The sequence below is a fragment of the Eptatretus burgeri genome, chromosome 7, assembly GCF_056783735.1.
Source record: "Eptatretus burgeri isolate ZD-2024b chromosome 7, Ebu_testis_v1, whole genome shotgun sequence".
Lineage (NCBI taxonomy): Eukaryota > Metazoa > Chordata > Myxini > Myxiniformes > Myxinidae > Eptatretus > Eptatretus burgeri.
Genome location: NC_140967.1, coordinates 104,966,142 through 104,980,432, shown reverse-complemented (window position 1 = coordinate 104,980,432; position 14,291 = coordinate 104,966,142). Strand labels below are relative to the sequence as shown.

Here is a 14,291-nt window from a genome sequence, read left to right as displayed (position 1 = left end):
CAAAAGGATACAGGAAATCGAAAAGAGAAAGAATGTTTATTGGAGGTTTATGACAGATGTGGCAGTGTTTGATTAGCGTGTGTATAATCGTGATAATATGGACAATAACAGATAGTGAGGACATTTGGGAATGTCATAGAGATCAGAATGTGTGGTAGGTCAATGGTAGTGGAAACAAGGAATAGGTTGTGACAGGGTGCACAGGGAAGAAAAAAGGTAAACATTGGGATCAATTGCATGAGGAAGGCGTATATGGGAAAACACTTATAGGGCCCTTTTATACAATTATGTATCTCGTGTGCCACGGGATGAAGGGGACAAAGGCATTGTATGCCTGGAACAAGGTATATTGTTACATGAAGGGAATATTGGGGAGTTGGGGAGCCTGGATAATCCATTTGTTGTTCATAGGGCTCATGATCTTCATAGCTGTGATTGTTGTCATCACTTGTATTAAAAATCTAATCAGGGAGTGCATGAGACGATGTTCTTCCGCAGCAAAGAAAACAACAAAACGGAGACAGTCCTGGGGAAGCCTGCTGTGATTGCTGTGGTCAAGCCGCAGTCAACACCTCCGCCATCTCTACCCTCCCCGATAATTCACTCTTCTTTTTCTCCCCAACCCATAGACCCTAAAATGTACTGTGAACTTAATGGGACTGTTGACCCACTGCTCAAACTCACATTGGATGAGTGTCTCGAATTGCTTGTACCAATGAAGCGGATGGAAAGAAATATTATCTAAACATTGCCTTGTTGGAAAATATTGGGATTTTCTTTAAAATTTTATTTTACTCTGGCTTGCAGTTTATAAAAATTATATTCTTGTTTTTTTGTTCATAAAGAATACGATAAACAGCAAAAAATATTTATATATTCTTACTTGTTGTTTATAAAAATTATATTCTTGTTTGCTGTTCATAAAGAACCATAGTTAGTTGAAAATATATGTATCTTTTTTGTGTGTGAAATAATTATTTTTGTGTGAGTTGTTTTTGAAAAGTAATTTTGCTTCCTCATGACCTATATTCAAGTCATAATTGTTGAAATGTATCCACTATTCGACAGAGGGGTGGGGTATTGGTGGCTGGTCAGGATGGTAGAGGGGGGGCTTTTCTATGAGGCTAGAAAGTGCGGGTGGAGCTTTCGTGACGTTATGCCCACTTGGAGCTACTCATAAGGGTGTGCCACCTATAGAAAAGACTCCCGTCTACCACCTTGCTGATCCATTAAGATTCCATCTCTAAAAATTATTATGATTGTGGTGTTCTTTTTCCACTATGTTTCTAAGTAACAGAGGGGCAAATGTGGAGCTGTTGAACATCTCCCAAGAAGAGAGCAGCCATTTTTAGTAGGATTACCTTTTCTTAATTGAATGTAGCATTTAATTGAGGAAGCCAAAGCATTTAAAATGCTCTCAGTAAGCTACAGTTTTTGATTGTTGGTAATCAAAGCCTCTCTCTCTCTTTGTCGCGCAGCTAAACATCTGGCTTTCTTGTTGGCCCTTGTAACAACATTCTTTGAGCCTTGAGCTCGGAGAAGCCTGATCATAAATCAGCACTGTTTTGGTATAGTTCAAAATGGAACATCTTGCAGTAGAATGAGAAGATTATATATATATATATATATATATATATATATATATATATATATATATATATATATATATATATATATATATATATATATTGTGCTGCCTGACCAATAACAGATCTTGTTAGTGAAAAGATCAATGCTTTGTCAGGCCAGGAGAGAATATTTGCTGGGGTGTTGTTACTTTCAAAGAATACGATATCTAAGAAAGAAAATATAAACCTGATGGAAGTTGGGGAAATCATGAAAACAGATGAGCAGGAAAAAGTATATATAAAGTAAACCAAACTGCTTGCGGGGGAGAGAGTTTGACTGAGCTGGGATACTGTAGGTAGTCTCTGTCTCACTTTGTCATGTACTCTTTTGATGTGAATTAAAAGGCTCTTCTGTACCATGATCAGTGTGGACATTGCGAGATTTCAATCAGCGGTGGAACATGATCTCGACATATATAGTCTGGTGTTGGCGCAGTGGTTAGGGCAGCGGCTTGGGATCCAAAAGGTCCTGAATTCAAGCCCCGTTGGGCCACTGAATTAATACACCAGGGGGTTGACTCAGCCTGTCATCCTTCCGAGGTTGGCGAAGTGAGTACCAGTGTACTGGGCCGGTGTATACCCCGGTTAAAATAGGTGTACCATATCCCTGTGTCATAAGAGGCGACCAGGGTTGCGTCAGGAAGGGCATCCGGCGTAAAACATGTGCCAAATCACGATGCGGATCATACGGATTATCCGCTGTGGCGACCCCTAACGGGAGCAGCCGAAAGAAGAAGAATATATATATATATATATATATATATATATATATATATATATATATATATATATATATATATATATATATATATATATGTACAAGGTGAGTCAAAAGTAGCACCCGATTTCTATTTTTTCGGCTGTCAGATTCTTTCTGGGAAGTAATGTTGTTTATAATTGTCTTGCACATTATTAATTTTCGTAATTTATTTATTTTTGATTTTGTTTTGCAGGTTATTGCTGCGAGTTAAGAAAGTTACTGAATTTGCACCAAATTGAACCATTAATTTCCTTTCAATGAACCAACGCTTTGTGTCCGTGAAACATTACTACAAATGGAATGAACAACCAACGATGGCCGCACGCCGTTTGGCAGAGGAATTCGATATTCAGCCACCTCAGGGAAGAAACATACGATTGATTGTCGAGAAATTTGAAGCAACAGGGTCGGAAGCCACTTCAAAGAAGTCCGGTCATCCGAAAACGGCAACGAATGGAGATGAGGCTGAAGAAGCCATCAGAAGACTGGAACAAAGACCGCAAAAGTCAACTCGCCGTTTATCTGCAGAGTTGGAAGTGAGCCAATCAAGTGTTATCCGTATCCTTCACCAGAAAAAAGGAAACCTCACATTCCATGCTTACTGCATGCCCTTCCTGATGGCGATGATGACCGCCGTCTTCAATTTTGCGGAGTTCTTAGCTCAACTTCATGAAGAGGACAAAATGCGAGACAACATCTGGTGGTCAGATGAGGTATGTTTTAATCTTAATGGCACAATTAACAGACACAATTGTGTCTACTGGAATGTGAATAACCCAAGAGTGACAGTTGAGAAGGAGGTAAATTTACCTGGAGTGACAGTTTGGGCAGCCATATCTCCATGAGGGATATTTGGACCCTTTTTCTTTGAGGGATCTATCACTGCAGAAATTTACCTGGATATGCTGCAAACATTCTTTTGGCCCAGGGAACAAGAGCAGGACTGTTATTTCCAGCATGATGGAGCTCCACCTCATTATGGACGTTATGTTCGTTTGTGGCTTGATGAAAACTTTCCCAGAAAGTAGATCGGCTGCCTCGGTCTGATTGAGTGGCCAAGCACGCTCCCCAGACCTTACACCTCCAGATTTCTTTCTTTGGGGGCTCATGAAAGACCTTGTTTATCGTGAAAAGCCTCGTACCATTCAGGAATTGAAGGCTCAAATCACTGCAAAGTTTGAGGAAATTGATATCGAACTCTGCAAACGTGTGTGCCGTTATGTGCCTGCTCGGCTGCAATTGTGCATCGATCACGAGGGAGGGCACTATGAAAATTGTAAGTAAAACAGATTGGTGCAGTTACGTAATAGTTTTTTTCTTGAATAAATGGTTAGATAAACATGTCATTCATTTATTTATACCTTCTTGTACACTGTAATACAAATGGCAAACACAATTTACTGGCAGAAATCAGGCGCAACTTCTGACTCAACCTGTATATATATATATATATATATATATATATATATATATATATATATATATATATATATATATATATATATATATATATATATATATATATATATATATATATATATATATTGTTGTGGCCACGGGTACCGAGACACCAACTTATCACTCAGCGGGATTAATCCCCGGTTGTCCTCGGAAGACCCGGACCTGGGGCCACCGCTCACAATTAACGTTGTTGTAAGATGGGTTGTTTAAAAACCACGAACGCCACCCAGTTAACCACGAGTTCCAGTGTCCACCGTCTAATTATGCCGTTTAACAAGAGGTCACGTGGTTACCTGAGCGGGGAGCACGCCCTCGCCAAAGCACCAATGTTATCTTGATGAGATTTTAATTAGGACGGCCGAACGTTTTAACCGCTGGTGCGTGCCGACTATTTTTGGTCAAATCTGTGGTAATTACTTCACAGTCTATCTCGGTTCGGACAATGTCAGACCAATGGAAGGAAAGGACAAACACAGACAGGTTGGAAGTCAATAAATAATTTATTAATTATAAAAATAATAAATGGAAAGAACTTTATATTTTCTGAGGTAAGTAAAGGAATAAATTTCAAAGCAAAATCAATCAAAATGCCAAGAAAGAGACAAAGAGCAAATGCTTTTCAGGGGTTGACTTACTTTCAGATAAACACAGTCAAGGGTACCGAACAGATCATTCGGGGGGGGGGTGGGGGTGGGAGAGTCGTCTCGCTCACCAGAGAGGAGTTGGCCATGAAGTGAAAACGTCCTGAAATGTGTGCGGCGTGTCACGTCCGTCGCCAGCACCCAGCCATGACGTGGACCCTCTCGCGGACAGCCTTGAACGCCAGTCGATGTCTAGGAGGGCACTGAGATCGTCTGTCATGGGTTTTTTTTTTTTTTTTTTTTTTTTTTTTTGTATACCTTGGTCGAGGCTCGTATGAGAGCTAACACACAACTCACAGCAAGGAGGCATGAGACAAGAGGGGCGGGAGTGGAAGGGACAAAACATTGGGGAACAGACACAGGTGAACTGTGGAAGGGAGAGGGATGGGGATGGGACGGGGAACATGGCGAGGGGAAGATGGACATTAAAGGGACTTTCAGGAAGGAAAGCAGGAGAATTGAAGGAAGTGGGCTTGGGTGGATTATCGGGGGTAGAAAAGTTCGAGGATTTGGATGGGGGAAGATAAGAGGTGGTGGTGAACAGCTGTTTTGAAAGCCTGGAGGGAAGAATGGGAAAGAATAGAGTGAGGAAGTTTATTCCAAAGGCGGGAAAAAAGAGGAATGAAAGAGTGAAGATGAGCAGTGATTCGTGATTTTGGTAGTTTTACCAGAAGGGGGTTGTTGGCGGACCTTGAGCGCCCTGTGGAAATGTGGTTGGGACAAATCACAGAGAGAGCAGGGGGCAAGGCTGGAGAGGAGTCGGTAGAAGACAGAAAGACCACCGACCAACCTGCGGTGATTGAGTGAGAGGCCCAAAGACTCAGCTTCATTGCGGGAGATGCCAATGATCTTAAAAGCCCTGGTTTCGACAGCGTGAAGTCGAGAAAGGTGGGAGGCAGGAGCACCAGCCCAGAGGGGAGAGCAGTACTCCATCAGGCTACGGACAAAAGCTTTGTAAGTGGTCAGGAGCTCAAGAGGGCCGAGGAAGGACTTTGCACGACGGAGGATTCCCAGTCGGCGACTGGCTTTTGAGGCGAGGTTGGAAATGTGACTTTCCCAGGAAAGGTCATGGCAGATAGTGAGACCCAGAAGCTTGAAAGAAAAGACTTCTTCCAGAGGATTGTTGAGAAAGTGGATGGGGGGTTTTGTAAACGGTCCTTTCGAAGAGACATAGTGAGAGTGTGAGATTTGTCTGGATTGAAAGACATGTTCCACGTGTTGGACCAGTTTGTGATTTTATCCAGATCTGCAGTGAGCGAAGAAGCTGCTGCTTGCCGGTCTGAGGGATGACAGATGGTACGGCAGAGGGTTGAGTCATCGGCAAAGAGAAATAGAGGATTTTCCAGAGAGTCCGAGAGATCATTGATGAAAACCAGAAAAAGAACAGGGCCCAGAACGCTACCTTGAGGAACTCCAGCCTGCACAGGAAGAGGGGATGAAAGAACTCCATTTAGGGCCACACGTTGACTGCGACAGGAGAGGAAGTCTGCGAGCCATGAGTGGAGATGGCCTTGAATACCATGGGAAGAGAGTTTGGTGAGTAGGGCAGGGTGCCAGACTGTGTCAAAAGCACGTGATATGTCCAGGGATACGGCTTGGATTTCCTGTCTGGCATTGAGGACCTCCATCCATTGATGGGAGAGCAGAAGCAGCATATCTAGGGTAGAGTGACCTGGTCTGAAACCAAATTGATGATTGGAAATCAAGCCATTGGAGAAGAGGAAGGATTTCATGTCTGAAGCGATGATGGATTCCATAACCTTGCTGATGATTGGGAGAAGGCTGATTGGTCTATAGTTACAGGGATCTGTTTTTGCACCTTTTTTATGCAGGGCAGTGATGTTAGCAGATTTCCAAGCAGATGGCAGATGACCTTGGGAAAATGAGAGGGTGAATAGAACAGAGAGAGGGTGAGCAAGAGCAGAAGAGCAGGCTTTGAGGACACGTGGGCTGATGCCGTCTGGACCGGTTGCAGAATCTGACTCGAGGTTTGAAAGCAAGCTCTCCACCTTGTTAGGAGAAAAGGATACAGAGTCCAGGGTTTAGACCCTGGTGATGCGACACGGGCAGTTCCTCACACTTCACGAAGCTGGTGACGTCCAGTGACCCACACGGTTTGTCAGTGACTGATCCGCGCCTCACTTGTTGGTGACCGACACGTCCCTCACTCGTTGTCGACGCTGCTCACACCCACACGAACACCACACGGTCGCTTGCTCACTTGCGGTCCTGCACGCTTCCTCTCTGGCTTGTTTCTTCCCTCACGCGCTTACACCCACTTCTTGCGCTTTCTTCTCCTCTCTGGCTTTGTTTCTCCTTCTCTTCTCCCTCCTCTTACTTCTCTCTCTTCAGAACAGACTTCCCATTCGTTTATATCTGCGGGCGTCTCGGCGGGTGCAGTCCACCCAAAGCTCACCCCGCCCCACTCGCTACGCTCGCGCACGGTTACCATGACGACCCGTGTGCTCTGAAAAAGGCGGGCGTCCGCGCTCGCGAAAGAAATGTGTGTAAAAGTGTTGCTTGTAAAGAAAAAAAGCTTCCCATAAGAGAGGGGATCTATTCTTTACCCTTCTCAACGCATCACATATAAATCCCTAAGACATGGGGATGGGGCAAATCTGAACATGCATTTCAGGAAATAACTGTCTGAGGACCTTGATGTGTGGATGCATTCATCACACCAGATTCTGAAATCCGTAACAATATATATATATATATATATATATATATATATATATATATATATATATATATATATATATATATATATATATATATATATATATATATATATATATATATATATATTTATATATATATATATATATATATATATATTTATATATATATATATATATTTATATATATATATATATATATATATATATATATATATATATATATATATATATATATATATATATATATATATATATATATACATATATATATATATATATACATATATATATATACATATATATATATATATATATATATATATATATATATATATATATATATATATATATATATTTGGTTCACTTAATCCAAGGGTGTGTTCAGTTACCAAGTTTCTTGGGGAGTGCTCACCAAGTGGTGTAAACTCACCAAGCACTCCAACAAAACCGTTGATAAGGAACGGCTGGCTTGGCAAGAGAAAGCGAACTGCTTGGAAGCTGAACACAGCAAAATACCCCACGGACCTGTACACATTCCAGGTAAAGGAAATGCAATTTAATTTCAGCACATCCCATAAACTAGACCGACGGATATGATGATAACATGACAAACTAAAACAGCACTCGCTGCAGCACGTACCTCCGCCACGGTGAACATGTTACCTTCTGTCGTCCATTGATAATCGGAATCTGAATCCAGAAGTTCACAGTCGAAACGACTTGTTCTTGTTTCCGAACCAAGTCATCCACCTCGTTTTGTCCGAATCCATCCATAACTCTTTGAGTTCTCGTCCTATGTTGGCCTGTTGGATCGTTTTTGCCTCTTACATTTCAACGGTGAAGAAACATTTAAAACTCTCGAATCCGGATCTTCACCAAAACCGAATCATTTAGTCCTTTTCACACACTCAACCTGTCCATCTCGTTTTGTCCGAATCCATCCATAGCCTTTCAAGATATCCTGCTCCCAGACAGACAAAGAGGGGAGAACACAGAACCTCCATCAACCATCGGTGGCGTCGACAATTACGTCACTTGCAAACTTGTTATCAGGGTTGTGTTCATTCACCAAGCAGATAACTATCACTTGCCAAGCCAGCCGTTCCCTCTTTACGGTTTCGTTGGAATGATTACTCGAATGCTTAAGCCACTTGGCGAGCGTTCCACAAGAAACTTTGTGACTATACGCACACAAAATGTTCTGCACATCCCTCGAAGCAGAAAGCGATTTCGAAGAAACTGCAACAATCTTTTAACAACAACACAAAGACGTTCTCAGCTTTTCATAACAACAACGACATCCAGTCATCAGTCTGTTCTTATTTTAAAGAACAGGGGACAGCGCGAACGCAGTCCCCCACTACCACAAATTGTACAGTCGAGTTTCCCACATTTGGGGAAATCGCAAGGGTCAACCCACCCGGGGTGCAATGGGTCGGTCTCACCCTGAGAACACCACCTTGTTGATCATGGTGTTTCCCCTGTCAGGTAAGTATGAGTTATTAACCTCCACGGGTCCCTTTTCTTTGTACGAGCACCGTCTTACTTTAGCGGGACCGATTCACTCCGTCCCTGAATATTTATTTAAATGTTTAATGTTTCCTTCATCAACACATCCTGATCGGAATATTCGGTTCGATATTGTGATTTAGATATTTGGAGAATTTCTCACTTTGCTGCTGATTGAGGTGCAAATTATAAACGTTTTACCGATGGGATGATTCTGAGGATGCCTTCCTGTCATGACTCTGAGTTCTGTTTCAACTCATGACGTCATGACGTCATGACGCTGGATATTGATTCGGGATTTTCCAACTTCCTGAGTTGCCTGTCCCCCTTTAAGCAAGATTCAGGCTTTTGCAATTCAGGTCAGGTCAGGTCTGGAAGCTTGCGTCAGAATAGCGCGTCGCTGCGTCCACTTTCCACCGGTACGCCAGGGGCCTCTGTCTGGCCATCCCTCAGGCAGATGCCAGGCCCATCCCCATCTCCTTGAGATGCCGGTCATCCTGCTGCAACCACGAGGCACCTGGTCAGCCCATTGGTCTCCTCCAATCACGAGACTCCCTCGCTGAGAGAATCCGTTGAGCAGGATCAGCGTCAGGAAAACGAGCCACATGTCCATCCAGCCACAGCTGACGCTCACGGACGATGCAGGTAACAAATCTCATTTGAGTGTCTCTCAACAACCGCTCATTGGACAAAAGGTCCGACCAGCGATAGCCAAGGATTCTCCGAAGAGACCTGGTACCTTAGGAATTAAGTCTCCGTCTCAGATCCATGGTCATAGTCCAAGTCTCACTTCCCTCGAGCAAGACTGATAGCACCAAGGACCTGAAGACTCGGACTTTCGTCCTCCCAACACAGATGTCTGTTGACCTCTGACTCACAGCCAGCAGAGACATGAATATCACTGCCAAGGAGAGTGAATCTCTCCACGACCTCAACATCCTCACCACAAACAGGCACAAACAGGACAGCAGCATCCAAGATGTCACTAACAGCCTGGATCTTAGTTTTGACCCAGGAAACCCGTAATCCCAGCGGCTCCGACTCCTCATTCAGCACCTCGAAGGCCCCAAAAGGATATCTGAAGTCTCCACAAAATGACTGCATCATCTGCGAAATCTTGAATGGACAAAAATTAACGTTACGAAATCAGGTGATGACGTCATAATTCGGAAACCGGAAGTCGGAAGTACAATTCTTTTACATCGGGACACTCCCGGGTACATGTTCTGTCAGCATTTGAAGTTTGGTGAGGATCAGTCCAGTACTTTTCGCGTGCATAGGTCACAGACAAACACACAAACACACAAAGAGACACACTTTCAAATATATATATATATATATATATATATATATATATATATATATATATATATATATATATATATATATATATATATATATATATATATATATGTAGATAGAGCAAAATGGATGTCATATAGCGGATAGGGAATCACCTTAAGATTATGCATATCAAATCTCATCCAGTTCCATCTACTGATAACTACTCGGTATCCATTTGAATGAAAAGTACCAAAAATGCGGTTTGAAATCGGAAATCCCCAAAGTTCGAGGGGGTGCTGTGGGTGAACAAAGATCTCAATCGAAAATCTTGCTCGATCGTTTGTGCAGAATGTATTCCAGACGATTGGTGTGAATTTTCATGACCATCCGACCGTAACCCGAGAAGGAGTTGCATATGGCGCGAAGGCACCTCCAGCTCTCGCATGTTATCGATTTTTGCACTAATTGACCTTTGACCCCTGACCTAAGCGAAATCGGTCAATATGTCCTGAGGCAAAGTTGTAGTACTCATTGAGTACCATGAACCTGCAAAGTTTCATTCGTATTAATGCACTCACCTGTTCGCTCGGGGGCCTTCAATTTTCGCATATACCCTAATTGTAGGGGGCGCTGCGGGTAAACTATTCCATATATCACAAAAACCGGAATATATTTGATAGAGCATCACCTGAAGATCATCCCTGCCAAATTTCATTACCCCACGTGGGATAATGGCTTTCGGAATTGATTTCGCGTGAACGGTACCGATTTTGAAGGTTTTTCGGTTGTTGCTAGGGAACCAAAGCGTCCCTAGTAACAATCACAATTTCCAAAGCATGAGGTCATAAGATGTACCGACCTCCCGAGTTTGGTCAAAATCCGCCCACGTTTACTACCAATTATGCTCATGACAAACGAACAAACATCCAAACAAATATCCAAACAAACAGACAGAATTACTGACAATAAGGGTCAACTATTTCGGCGACCCAATAACATGACAAACTAAAACAGCACTCGCGATAGCACGTACCTCCACCACGGTGAACATGTTACCTTCTGTAGTCCACTAATAATCTGGATCTGAATCCAGAAGTTCAAAATCGAAACGACTCGTTCTTGTGACCAAACCAAGTCATCCACCTCGTTTTGTCCGAATCCATCCATAACTTTTTGACATCTCGTCCTATGTTGGCCTGTTGTATCGTTTTTGCCTCTTACATCTCAATGGTGAAGAAACATTTAAAACTCTCGAATCCGGATCCGGATCTTCACCAAAACCGAATCAATTAGTCCTTTTCACACACTCAACCTGTCCACCTAGTTTTGTCCGAATCCATCCATAACCTCTCAAGATATCCTGCTCCCAGACAGACAAAGAGGGGTGAACCACATAACCTCCATCCACCATTGGTGGCACAGATAATTTCGTCACTTGCAAACTTGTGATCAGGGTTGTGTTCATTCACCAAGCACATAACTATCGCTTGCCAAGCCAGCCGTTCCCTCTTAACGGTTTCGTTGGAGTGATTGCTCAAATGCTTAAGCCACTTGGCGAGCGTTCCACAAGAAACTTTGTGACTGAACACACCGAAAGTGTTCTGCACATCCCTCGTGGCAGGAAAGCGATTTCGAATAAACTGCAACAGTCTTTTAACAACAACAACAACATCACAACTACATGTTCAGCTTTTCATGACAACAACTCCATCTAATAATCCATCTGTTGTTATTTTAAAGAACAGGGGACAGCGCGAACGCAGTCCCCCACTACCACAAATTGTACAGTCGAGTTTCCCACATTTGGGGAAATCGCAAGGGTCAACCCACCCGGTGTGCAATGGGTCGGCCTCACCCTGAGAACACCACCTTGTTGATCATGGTGTTTCCCCTGTCAGGTAAGTATGAGTTATTAACCTCCACGTGTCCCTTTTCTTAGTACGAGCACCGTCTTACTTTACTGGGACCGATTCACTCCGTCCCTGAATATTTATTTAAATGTTTAATGTTTCCTTCATCAACACATCCTAATCGGAGTATTCGGTTCGATATTGTGATTTCGATATTTGGAGAATTTCTCACTTTGCTACTCATTGAGGAGGAAATTATAAACGTTTTACCGATGGGATAATTCTGAGGATGCCTTCCTGTCATGACGTCATGACGCTGAGTCCTGTTTCAACTCATGACGTCATGACGCTGGATATTGATTTGGGATTTTTCAACTTGCTGATGAGTCTGTCCCCCATGAAGAACGACATGGGCTTTTTTTCAATTCAGGTCAGGTCAGGAATGGGAGCATGCGCCGGAGCAGCACGTCGCTGCGTTCACTTTCCGCCGGAACTCCAGGGGCCTCAATCTGGCCTTCCCCCAGGCAGATGCCAGGCCCATCCCCATCCCCTTGAGACGCCGATCAACCTTCTGCAACCACGAGGCACCTGGTCAGCCCATTGGCCTCCTCCACTCACGAGACTCCCTCACTGAGAGAATCTGGTGAGCAGGATCAGCGTCAGGAAACGAGCCACACGTCAATTCAGCCATAGCTGACGCTCACGGACTATGCAGGTAACAAATCTCATTTGAGTCTTAGCAACCGCTCGTTGGAAACAAGGTCCGAGCAGCGATAGCCAAGGATTCTCCGTAGAGACCTGGTACCAAAGGAATTAAGTCTCCATCTCAGATCCCTGGTCAAAATTCAAGTCTCACGTCTGTAGAGCAAAACTGGAAGCACCAAGGACCTGAAGACTCGGACTTTTGTCCTCCCGACACAGACGTCTGTTGACGTCTGACTCAGAGCCAGCAGAGACATGAATATCACTGCCAAGGTAAGTGAATCTCTCCACGACCTCAACATCCTCACCACAAACAGGCACAGACAGGACAGCAGTATCCAAGATGTCATAGAAAGCCTGGATCTTAGTTTTGACCCAGGAAACTGATAATCCCAGCGGCTCCGACTCCTCATTCAGCACCTCGAGGGCCCCCAAAAGGATATCTAAAGTCTTCGCAAAGATGACTGCATCATCTGCGAAATCAAGGTCAGAGATCTTGACATTCCCAAACGATGCACCGCAGCTTGATCTCTCTGACATCCTCCCCAGAATTCAGTCCATACAAGTGCTGAAAAGTGTGGGGGCCAAGACACACCCCCAACGAACTCCAGTAACAACTGGAAATAAGTCAGAGATGGTACAACCACACTTCACAGCACTCTCACTACCAGAGTACCCTTCAGACATCAGATCGATCAGTTTTGGTGGCACCCCACGAAGACCAAGAATCCTCCAGAGGGCATCCCGGTTCACTGAATCAAATGCTTTACAGAGATCAACATAAGCTGCAAGCAGCCCCTGCCGAAACTCTCGTCTGCGTTTGGTGAGGACCCGAAGAGCAAGGATATGGTCAATCGTTGACCTCTGTGGTGTAAAGCCTGACTGCTCTGGACGCTGGTGCTCAAGCAGATGGTGGTGAACCCAATGAAGACACTCCACAACTCTTCAGGACCCCCAAATCTCCACTCAGCTTGTTTGCAAATTCCTCAACTACCCTCTCATCCTTAAGCTTGCCAACATCCAGCCGAGGCTGTGTGTCTGTGTGTCTCTGTGTATGTGTGTGTGTGTCTGTGTGTATATGTGTGTGTGTCTCTGTGTATGTGTGTGTGTGTGTCTGTGAGTGTGTGTGTGTGTGTGTGTGTGTGTGTGTGTGTGTCTGTGAGTGTGTGTGTCTGTGTGTGTCTGTGTGAGTGTGTGGGTCTCTGTGAGTGTGTCTGTGAGTGTGTGTGTGTGTGTGTATGTGTGTGTGCGTGTGTGTGCACGCGTGTCTGTGTGTCTCTGTGGGCGTGTCTGTGTGTGGCTGTGTGTGCGTGTGTGCGTGTCTGTGTGTGTGTCTCTGTGTGCGCGTCTGTGTGTATTGTGCGTGTGCGTGTGCGTGTGCGTGTGTGTGTGTGTGTGTGTGTGTGGGTGTGTGTGTGTGTGTGTGTCTCTGTGTGCGTGTCTGTGTGTATTGTGCGTGTGCGTGTGCGTGTGCGTGTGTGTGTGTGTGTGTGTGTGTGTGTGTGTGTGTGTGTGTGTGTGTGTGTGTGTGTGTGTGTGTGTGTGTGTGTGTGTGTGTGTGTGTGTGTCTGGGCCCTAACATTTGACCTTTTTTCATCAAACTTTTTAACAAAGCTTTATCCTGAGAATATGGAGAACACAAATTAATAACTTGGTCAAAGGGTCAAAGGTCAATGTCACATAATGAAACGGTAGACCAAAAAGGAGCCCAAAGAAGTAAAGAGCAAAGATGGAGTCAACAGGAGAAACCTGGGTATGATTTGGGTTTCAGTCGC

At 44.0% G+C, this 14,291-nt stretch overlaps 1 protein-coding gene and 2 non-coding genes across 3 annotated transcripts in view; all 3 read right to left on the bottom strand.

The window, feature by feature from the left end:
• Positions 1-14,291, bottom strand: part of LOC147024007 (5-hydroxytryptamine receptor 3A-like) — a 132,274-nt gene that overhangs the window by 110,199 nt on the left and 7,784 nt on the right. The gene's annotated exons all lie outside the window — the stretch shown is intronic.
• LOC147024009 (U1 spliceosomal RNA) lies at positions 8,504-8,667 on the bottom strand. Its single transcript, XR_015060550.1, has one exon. It is a non-coding gene; the product is annotated as a U1 spliceosomal RNA (small nuclear RNA).
• Positions 11,707-11,870, bottom strand: LOC147024008 (U1 spliceosomal RNA). Its single transcript, XR_015060556.1, has one exon. It is a non-coding gene; the product is annotated as a U1 spliceosomal RNA (small nuclear RNA).